The sequence below is a fragment of the Triticum aestivum genome, chromosome 4B (genome assembly GCF_018294505.1).
Source record: "Triticum aestivum cultivar Chinese Spring chromosome 4B, IWGSC CS RefSeq v2.1, whole genome shotgun sequence".
Taxonomy (NCBI): domain Eukaryota; kingdom Viridiplantae; phylum Streptophyta; class Magnoliopsida; order Poales; family Poaceae; genus Triticum; species Triticum aestivum.
In genome coordinates, this window is record NC_057804.1 from 411,245,922 (window position 1) to 411,255,231 (window position 9,310).

The following is a 9,310-nucleotide window of genomic DNA, read 5'->3' on the forward strand; positions in this document are numbered from 1 at the left end:
ATGCTCTAAGTCAACTAGTGTTATCTAGTGCCAATTCCACCCGACTCATCTAGCATTCAGAAACATGGATGGAAACACATTTCCAGTAAAAGAGTCAAAAATGTTAGGTGCATCACAAAGCCGATTGGAATGGGCTTGAATTCAAGATTTCAGAGTCTGAAAGAGACTGAAAAACGAAAGCAAAGAAAGTGCGTCGCTTCGGACACCAGTTCAGGTGGAAAGCGCACAACAACTTGACACTAGTAGTACAGACCTGCAAAGTAGATGGGTCAGTTTGAGTTTGAGGTAGCGAATCTCTCAACGCCCGAGCCACGCTGCAGCCCGCGGGAGCTACTAGTATAGGCTGTTTGACAAAGCGAGGTCAAACGGGATGGCCCTCTTTTCCCCACTCCAACCCAGCAATTCCTCAAGTTTCAGCGATTAGGTGGCCAGGAGGCGACGCAGGTGCGATGTGATTAGTTAGGGTCATTCAGCAGCTTGCGTACTATTTTCTCGCTGGTAACCATTAACTAATTGCGTGCTTTTTCGGAAACTATTAACTAATCTATCGCCTGTCTCATCGCCGCACCCGGAGAAGAAAAACGTACTGTGTGCGTTAGAGCAAGTCCAGCTAAAAGTGTCCCAGGCGATCCTATCAGTGAGATCCATAATTTACTCTGGACTATGGAGGACTGTAAACAAACTGCAAATTGGCCGGGTATTTTATTTTTTACTTTGATTCTCAGTAGGCAAGCTCTACGCTTCAGGTTCTGCTCTTTGGACAAAAGATTATGGTAGCAAGCGATCTGTAAGCATTGAACATGTGACAGTGATATGGCTCACCTTGACTAGCAGTTGAGGCAGAAGAACAGAGCAAATCAACAGATATGCAGTGCAGGTACGATTCAGACCTAATCCAGTGAGTTAAAAGGTGACAGGGACGGTACGCTTGGGGGTTTGATTCACGTTACCGACTAACCAAAATGGGTTAACGCCGTCTTGCTACTTCCTTGCCAAACCCAGCAGATGGGAACAGCAGGGAGCTGCAGGTTTGGATGGGAGAAGAGTCCAACTGTCCAAGAGATTGGCGACAAAGGTTAGTAGTACATCACTGTGCCCATACCAGCAAGAAACCTACAGTTCAAAGTGGCAGAAAGTAGGAAACTATCTGCGGTAATCCCGTCAAAGAATAAATCTGCCACTTACCAAACACGTTTTGCCGCCTTAGATTTCACTCCCTCCGTTACAAATGTAACACGTTTTTTATCCCCTACTAGTAAGTATGCACGTGCAATGCACGTATCATAGAGTTATGAAATGGAGAGAAAATTGGATCGCAGGAAGGAGAGCGGTGGCATAAGTGTCGAGGGAGGAGGATCAATTATTGCGACGGCCATGCCTGCAGGTTTCCTTGATATTTCCAAGCTAATTTTAGTGGCTCCTTTGATTATGTTGGACTATTGTAGAAAAGATTATTGGGAACTTTGTTTGTGTGTAAAATCAGTAATCAATAATTGGAAAACATGTCTGTGTTGGATGGAAGAGGTAAAAGAAATTTTCAAGGTAAGACCTGAAGCTTCCTTGAACTGAATGTTGGTTATGCAAGCAGTCAAAGTTAGGTTCTAGCTTGTCAGTTATGCATTCTGAAAAATGTAAATCTTTGGACTTGTCTATCAAGTCAAGGATACATGATCCAACTATCGACATACTTTATAAAATCTGTCAGAACACTATCTATAATAAATATACCGAAAGCAAGCACATGTAAGCACAATGTCTAAAAATGTCAAACTGTGTACAGGTCAAGTTTACACTAAAAGTAGAAATAAATTTTATGCACTGTAAATGACAAAATCTACCAGAATCTACCAACAAAGCTTAAAGGCACGGATTGGCAATATATATTTGTGAACCGAACATGACATAAACTGGCAATATAACCTCACGCCACAATTTGGAAATAAATATAATGGTACATGACATTAACATTAAAAGTAATGTTAAAGAAATTTCAAGCAATCTGACAAAAATAGAATATCATACTCCTATTTTTCACTCTAGTTTAAGGGAAATAAACTTGTTTTTTACATGACAGGGAAGACAAATGACACATGCTCCTTTTCAGTGGCAAAACAGTTTCACTCGTGAAGATAAGTGTTGGAAACATGCACATGTTCTTATTTGACACCTGAACAAGTTATTGGATTGCTTCCAGTATTACAGGGACCAAAAGTCATGAAACATCAGTGTGAATCCCGTATCACGTCAATTTGGATTTTCCCTTTCATATCTGCATAGTGTAAAGTTGGATCAGATTGTAGTATTTATATGTAATTTAGCAAGAGTTCTACCAAGCTATTAACTTGAAGGAAAGCGAGATGTCCTCCGATGGCGACAAAGGGATCCTCGGTATAAAGACCCTCTTCCCAACATGTTGCCCACCAACAATCTCTGCATCAATTGCATTATCTTGGAAGGCTCTAATCATTAGCCTTGTTCCATTGCAGAGGCCATTGTGAGGGTTGAGGTTCCGTAGCAGAATGACGGGGCAATTGACCTTCACTTTCAACACATGTGGTGGCAATCCATTTGGGGTGAGCGAATTCACAAAGTCAATTGGGTAATTGTTCGAGTAGTCATCCTCAATAGAGTCGAAGCTATGGTATACCTTCTCTTGGCCACGAAACATGTCAATCATCTTGGAATTCAGCTCATCAACATAGTCATTCTTCGTGGAAAGAATAGCACGCGAGCTCATGTACTCTCCCGATTTAGCATTGGCACTAAGAGAGGGGAAAACCTCTTTGATTAGCCTATTGACTGCGGTTTCATCATCAGTATGACCGATCACAATGTCCTCAGGGAGACGCACATAGTCATCACCTATCGTTTCTTCGGTTCCATTGCCAATCCTTAAGAGATACTCAGAGAACAAAGGGTCAGCTTGTGATCTCATGTTACGTGTAAGGTTTATCTTATGAATCTTCTGCCATATGTAGGATCTCTGTATTGTAGCATCTGTGATCTGTGCTCTTGTCCCTTTTGGAACCACCGGAAGGACCCGCCTAAAATCTCCACCAAAAACGACAATCTTCCCCCCAAATGGCAAAGCACATCCCATTATGTCTTGGAGTGACCTATCAAGCGCCTCGACGGCTTGACGCTTTGTCATGGCAAATTCATCCCAAATTATCAAGGCCGCCTCTTTCAGCAATTCTGCCGTACCACTTTGCTTTGTGAAACCACACATGCTGTTGTCGGTGAGTTTAATGGGTATTTTGAACCTAGAGTGTGCAGTACGCCCTCCAGGTAATATCGAGGCTGCTATACCTGATGTAGCAGTGGCAATGTCTATCTCACCCATCGAACGCACCTTAGCAAGCAATGCCTTGAACAAATATGTCTTCCCAGTGCCTCCTGGAGCATCGAGAAAGAAGACTTGGCTTCTTTTGTTCATGATATGGTCCATGATGTCATTGAACCCAGCTAGTTGCTCACTGTTTAAAGAGTTGATAAGATCAATATGTTCTTGGTCCACACCGACCTCCCTCTCCTCTCTAACCTCCATGCACTCATCGCCTAGAAAAGCATTTGTATCAACCAGCTCCGGAAGGCCATAGGTTTTAATATCCTTCCCCATGGAATGCAACAAATCCCTGATGTCTCTAAGGACCATCTGCTCAAGTATTGCCTCGTTGGGCTGGGAACATCGGTAATCCTCAGACATCGACTCCAGGTGTTTGTCCCACAACTCTCGGATTTTTGTAACCTCAAAAAATACTAAGAGAGTGGCAAACAAGCGTCTAAGAGCACAAGGCATCTGAAATGTGGCAGCTTCAGTCAGGCAATGATCAAGTGATCTGTCGTGCTCAATTAATCCTAATTGTTCACACGCCTCTCTAAAAGTAGAGCATGTAATGCCTCGCACATTTTTCAAATCATCATATGATGCCGCACCTCGGACATGATTCAATAGCACCCGCAAATAGTACCTCTCCTCCTCAGCAGGGTGTGCATACACAATTCTACCAATCTGTGGCCTTTGTTTTCTTTTATACCATCTCTTCTTTGATGCATCCCATCTGAAGTGTTCCGGAAATTCTCCGTACAGCCATTGTCGTGCATAAGGATTCTTTCGATTCATTTCGAAGTACTCAGTAAGCATGGTTCTAGAAGTAGATGGCTTATCAACAACATCTTTCAGATTCTCATCGGCTTTAAATGCGACCATGTGCATGTCTGGCAAATGAAGTTGCAACTGCAAGACTGAAGGACTAATTCCAAACAGTTTAAAGCGTAAAATCCTATTGATAGCCTCTGGAGGTGATACATATCGTGCATCTCGGTATTGTCGGATCTCATTAATGACGCCCCCATTGTTGATGACATCCTGCTCAAATGAAAATGATGTTCGGTCATGTCCCTTGTAAATGTACTTGAACAAATACTTCACTGCCTTGATGCTCGAGCAAGCTTCTACATTGATGTGGCAGTTGTACTTCATGAGAAGAAAGGGGTTGTAAGGCACCACCCACCTATTGTCCAACTCTGCTCCTCTCAGTTTTACTTGACGCCCATCATCCAGTTCTCGCCATCATCCCTCCTCCTATATATGGGATATGAGTCTGTACTCTGTTGTGTAGCGGGGCAAAACTCCCGAGGATAGTGAAAACGACACTACTCCTCAATCATGCAAGCACATTTTTTATTGAGGACACCACATGGCCCGTGCAACATGTGTTTTATGACCAGAGCATGTAGGACAGGGTATTTATCTTTATCAGGTATTTCTGCTGATATGACTTTGTCATAGTCATCTGGAGTCTTTAACTTGCTACCTGCCTTCATGATTAGAAGGATATGTTCGTGTGGGAGCCCTCTTTTCTGAAACTCGGTCACATGAACATAGGCCGCAACCTCGCCAAAATGCTTCTTCTTGATGAGTAAGTCCATCAAATCTCGTTGCTTTGCTTTGTACACTCTTGCAACCAGGTCTGGTCGATCCTGTGGTAGCTGTCCGGGCATCAGCTCTGTTGTTATCTCCTCCCAGTATGGGTTGCATGTCATTGTGATGAAGTAATCTGGTTTACCCCATCGCTGTACTATGGCAATTGCATCTAGGAACCTTCTCTGCGTATCTCTATCACCACCAGGAAATGTCCTTGGGAGCACAATCCGTTTACCAATCCGATCACCACATGACTCACCAGCAGCGATCGTGTCTACAAGACCCTACATAGAAGATACATAATGCATGCACTAAGAATACCGAACTATATATTAAAAGTGAGGTCGCTAATGTCATATAAAAACAACCCCAAGAATGGTACCTGATAGAGGTCCGCGCGTATAATCTTCTGATTTTCTGGCTTGGAGTACCAATCCAGCCTCATTGTCTCGATCTTAATGTACATATCAACGGCCCATTGTTGGAAAAGGCGCCCCCCCGAACAGGACGATGTTAAAAAGCTTCTTCCTAATCATCAGCTTGAAGCAGTAATACTCCCTTGCAGATACATATTTTCTTGATTGAACAGGTTCGTCCTCCTCGTCCTGGTTGTCCTCGTTATCGTCTCAATGAAGATTCATAACATTAAACAAATGGGAGACCCTTAAAATAGACGTGTCCAAGTGATGAAACTTACCTAGGGGAAAATCAGCCACGTGGTCATCAATTTGTTCAGAATTATCAAATGTAGTCTGCATTGTGTCATCATCTATTTCCGTTAAATTAACACTTGTAGGCAAGTCAGTAGACCGTTCTTGACCTTGTTCTGAACTACCAGCTAGACCGTTTAAACACAAGAAGTTCAGAATGTTAGTTTTTGTTGTTGTTTTAATTGACCATGTTACAAATCTATAACTATAAAATCATACCCGTGTTAGACTCATGGCCTTCATCTTCTTGTGTAGGAACATATGGCAACCATCGATTCCAACCAGTCTCCCCACCAGGAAAGAATAATGGATACGCCAAAGGGTCATAACAACCATAGTATGCTCTAATATACAAGGGACGCTCTCCTGATCCATGCACTAAAACATGACGATCAAAGCAGTTCTGTGTGTTACCCCCTTCAACCCATATTGCAGCAACCTGGGAAGTTGTCGGGGCATTGTACCATCGTTGATCCAGGGTTATATCTGTGTTTATTTCAATTCTATATTCATCAAGGCTTGCTGAAGAACCAACATTCTGAAAAGTCTGCACGTATGGGTTGTGTTGTAGTATACTTAGAATTTTGCGAATGAGATCAATATTAAGATCCGGAGACCTTTGGACCCGGTGCGCCAACCTGTCGTCCGTATCATAAATATATAGTTGCAAATGTCGCGGACCATGTTCACCATGAACCAAATGATCCAAACGGTGGTACAGTTGTCCATGTGCACGGAATGTATATATCCCAGTGCCTGCTGCAGTGCTGACTCACTGATCGAGTGTCACTCCAAGACTCGTGAATGAGAAGTGTGAGTTGAAATACCTTATGTTATCTCTGAAATATTTAGCATCATCATCATCCTGACTTGTAAATAACCGTTTCAACTCAGCAGGCACATTTGGAATAGATATGCTAACTTTTCTTTTTCTACAATAGAATGCAGGCCCCTCGTATTGAAATCGCATTGCTCCACAATAGCTGCAATCTTTAACTTTCCTCAAAACATGGTGCTTCTTTGGCAAGTTATGGTAAGCTTGGTTATCATCGGCATAAAGGGGGATGCCATCAGTAGCTACTCGGTATGATTCAAATTGGGCATCTAGATATGTACATTTAATTAATTTACATGTTTGAAATGGTAGAGTATTTTGTTGGTAAATCAAGTCAGTTGTAGAGATGCTTACATTGTTCAGTGAACATCCTTGCTTCATCATCAAGCTCATCTTGTGCGTGTTCTCCATGGTGTATGGCCTCCAAGTGTTCTAGTGGGAAAGATAGTCATTCCACGACCAAGAGAATGTAAATTACACACTTTTACGTGTTTGGCCAAAGGGCGTAAAAAAATGCACGCAACAATATACATACCCTGAAAGTTGGATGTTTCCTCGTGGGGCTCAAGTATTCCGTAGGGATCTTCAGTCTGGTGCTTGTCTCCTGGCGAATAATTGGCAAGAATTCATTATTGAAGATAGTACATTATGGAAAACATTCAGATATTAAATACTAAAATATTTACCCGCAAGATCTTCACGCGGATCGGCAGCACTGGACATATTGACAGGTCTTTTTTGTCTGTTCATTTGCTGCATCTCGTACATATAATTTCTGTGCAGCCAATCAGAATCTTCGCTCGTATTGATATTCACATTTGTCTGCGAGGTACATCCATGGGCAGGCTCCCCTACGGGTATAACACAGATGATCTTTAATCACTATATTGTTACAATCTGTGAAATAATATTATGTGACATGTATCTGGGGACATATCGGAGTTGAAGTTTGATGCTACAACTTTGCTCCTCATTTTGCTGTAGTCGCGTTTCTTTTGCAAGAGAGAAGACATTTGTTCGGGACTCATTGAATTGTATCGGACTCTCTCACGCAACCTTTTTTTTTCTGCTGCACTTTGCTTGAGAGACGATGGAACTAAAAGGCTCCCAATTGATCTTTGATCTGATCATAAAATTGAACATAAGAATACAAATTATGGACTAAAATAAGAATATAGTTATGAGCACGCATAGAAGTCTTTACCTACGCTGCCACATCTAGTTTCAAAGCTTGCATGGAAGGTTTGTACAGAATTATCACTTTGAATTGCACTCGGGGTGGAGTTGGTATTGATACATATAGTGTCAGCAATGACTCGAGAATAACGAAGTGTGCCATCTTTGAAACATGTTGCATTAACATCTGTAGGTGGCAAAATCTTGATCATTATTCAATTTTTAGTACATGTTTGATAACACAAGAATAGTAATGTGTGCACCTTGCGTCAAACCTGATTGCTGCAAGTTTGCACTTGTAATGTCTGATAAAGTGCATTGGATGCGTGCTATAGGTTGAGATTTTTGGTTGGCAACATGTGGTCTCACCACCGATTTTGCTGAATATACATTTAATTTGAACAAGAAGAATTATATATATTTATAGCTATACAACAATATAGAGTTGCGGGTGATACCGGGTGTTACAAGCGCTGCAACCGAATCATTGTTTTCCGAGTTAGCCGCGTCTCGTTTTCTTTGACGTGCCTGTCGCTGCTTCAGTAGGTATTCGGCTCTCTTTTCTTCACTCATTCGAGCATACCAACCTTGACCCCTTGGTTTTTTTTGGGCTGGTAGAGTAACATCCGAAAATTCAGCAATATTTGTGTGCGGCGTGCCTCCATTATCACTCTGCCCTGTCACAACAACTTCGCACACAACACGTGAGAGCAGAACTGAATAATGGAAACATCGCAAAGTACTACTCCCCCGTCCATAATAAGTGTCACCGTTTTAAACTATATTTGATAGGGAAATACGTGTGTGAATGTATTAACCTTTTCCATTCCTATTTGAGCCATCTGTATGAGGAATCATTTCGACAACTCCATCTTTTGCAGCTATAAATTAGACAATGATGTACCTTAGTTTAAAATTGCGACACTTACTTTGGACCGTAGGAAATATTTGATAAAGAAAAATGTGTGTGAATGAACTAACATTTTCCATTCCTATTTGAGCCATCTGTAAGAGGAATCATTTGGACAACTCCATCATTCACAGCTACAAATTAGACAATGATGTCAGTTCTGAGGTTTTGTCAGACACAGAGAATAATATCAACCATGGGTCCGCAAAGTGCACAAACATGGACCGTTTGCAAACGTGTTTGTTACATCAGTGAACGGAGCACGTTCGCTCCGAACCAATCCGCTAGATGGTGTAGATGACTTAGTTGCATCTTTTTTTTGCCTGGCGTGCTATTCGTAGTTTCTTTAGGTATTCCGCTTTCTTCTCACCGGACAGGCGAGCATACCACCCTCCACCATTGCTCTGATTATTCTCCAAACCAGTACATGATTCCAAATTCTGCAACAAATGGACTTTGAATCTTGATTAGCAAACAGAGAATAGTTATCACCGAAGAGCACTGAAGAAGGGAACATATATGATGTTAGTTGGCTGTGAGCCCACTCAGATTAAGATTTGAATAATGCTCTCATGGATGACTTCTGCAAAGTTAAAAGAATTGATAGTGCACAAAAAATTATCACTGATTTCATGAGATGGAGAACATAAAGTAGCACTTCTGAATTGAAAAATCTAATGTACTGTTCGCAGACGTTATGTGAGTTTGTTAGGTAGATGTAACTCGGCCCCAAAGTTTGTAGAAAGCCAAGC